The following is a 2336-nucleotide window of genomic DNA, read 5'->3' on the forward strand; positions in this document are numbered from 1 at the left end:
TGTAATGTTCTTCAATTAATACATTGGAGATTTAGTTAAATCTTTTACAAACTTAATTAGAATCGCACAGATTTGTTGACAAAACGTTGTCACATTTTGCCCCAAATTTATGTAACTTTCACAAATTTTTTTTTTAACACTGTTTAATTCAAACATTAGAGGAACAAAGTTCCGAGAGTACAAACTCAAAACAGGAGTAATAGACACTCACCAGTAGGTGTCTATTAAAGTAAAGTTCAACCAAGCAAAAAACAACAGTCCATATTAGAAAAAGATCAAACCAACATACTGGTTTTTGTGGACCAATTCCATGGCATCTCGTCTTCAAGTCCAGCTTGCTGAAAGGAGACATTACTTGCTATCTCCATAGCAGAGTACACTACCAGATTACTGAGACAGTTTCAAAGGTCTCGAGAATATTTCATGGAGTAAAGAGTTGTTTTCCATTCAGCACAAACTGATGGAAGAAAAGGTAAATATGAATCTCTTGCTTAACCCTCATCCCAAGATAATCATAGATCTCGGTGAAGCCACAAGTGCAATTCATTTAACCTACAACAACAAACGGTTGACGTATAACCCGAACAAGCTTGAACCAATAAGAGACTGGACCTAGCACAAAGCAGCGGAGCAGAACGAGAGCACCACCAGCCTGTCGAACAAGCCTGAACAAAGAAGAACCACCAAACAATCTTTCAAAAGAAAGTAGAGGGAATACCCGAGATGAAACGAACATGAGCACAACCCGAATAGAACACATCAACGAAGACTAGGATCATCTTAGTGAACCCGTCAGAAGTCTCAATTAAAAACAAATCCATAAATATAAGGTCCTAACCAAAGAGACGACGAACCACCACAGCCATGACCAGGTTCACCATGGTACACAACAATGACGAACACCAGCAGCGAACAAACCCACTATTGCAAAAAGACTAGAACACAAACCACGAGATATGAGGAAGCAAGGATAGAGATCTGAGGAGAGACTCAACCCGGTTGCACCCGCCGAGCTTCACCAGTCCCCACGAGGAAGATATAAACTTCGAGACTCCATCCCGTTCAGATGAGTTTGAAACCGAGAGAGTGGGGACGACGTCGACAAGACAAAATGATTGCACCAACCTACAATAAATCAGCTCCAACCTTACAATCTCTATCTCTACATCTCAAAACCACATAACCGAGATTGTAGATCAAAAGGGAGGGAGAGAGAGACACTCCCGGCGGTGGCGAGGAAATCCAGCGCCAACCGCCGGAAAAGCCTGAAAATATTAAATGGCGGTGGTCTTTATTCGAGAGAGAATATAATTTTGAATTTTCACAAATCTAGTAAAATGATTCGTTAGACTTTGTTTCTTTAATTACAAATTTACTTAATTTTGACAAATGTGTTTATTCTTTGTACACAAATTTATTGAATATCACTAACCGGAATAGTTATTATTAACCATTTATTTAGATTAATTTAAACATGTACCATTTAAACCAACAATTACTTTGAACCAAAATTATTTAAACCAAAAATAACTAAGTAAACTAAACTATAAATTAATTAAATCATACCAAGTATGTTAATACTAATATTAGGAATCTTGTCTTCATGCTAATACGAAGTATTAGCTATCCTCAGGAAGATGGACATCTTATTTTTGTATATCCTCCATGTATCCTTGTTGTTTAGACCATCTGCAACCTATCTCTATAATAGAGATTTCTAAAATAGAGACAAAAATAGAGATGCTGTTTTTGCTCCAATGTGTTCCTCTATTATAGAGGAACTAGACCTTGACCCGTCCGCCCGGGTGGGTATTTATTTTATGTTTTTAGTTTTTTTAGTTTATAGTAAATGATGTATTTGTAATATTTAAACATAAATTTATATTGAAAATTAATCTTTACAGTTATAATAAAAATTAAAATTAAAAGTTTAATAAAATATTCTGACATAAATTTTAAATTTCCTAATTAAAATAATATAGAGATGGGTCATAATTTTTTTCCAATTTCAAAATCTTAGCATCCCTCAAAAACAAAGAAAATAAATTTATATATACATAAAAGATATAAACATATTTGGAACTATAATGTTTTTTTTTGGAACGTTGGAACTATAACACTACAAGAAAGCACACCTGTTGCAAGGGAAATTTGCGGAGGAAATACTTCCTCGCAAATTCGCAGCGGATCCGCAAGGGCATTGCGACGAAAAAATTTTTCCTCGCAAAACGCTCGTAAATTTGCGTCAAAATATTTTCCTCGCAAAATTGCAACCAATTTGCGAGACTTTTCTGCAAACTCACGCAAAACCGTCACAAATTTGCGATAGAATCTGT

Source organism: Brassica napus, chromosome C2 (genome assembly GCF_020379485.1).
Source record: "Brassica napus cultivar Da-Ae chromosome C2, Da-Ae, whole genome shotgun sequence".
Taxonomy (NCBI): domain Eukaryota; kingdom Viridiplantae; phylum Streptophyta; class Magnoliopsida; order Brassicales; family Brassicaceae; genus Brassica; species Brassica napus.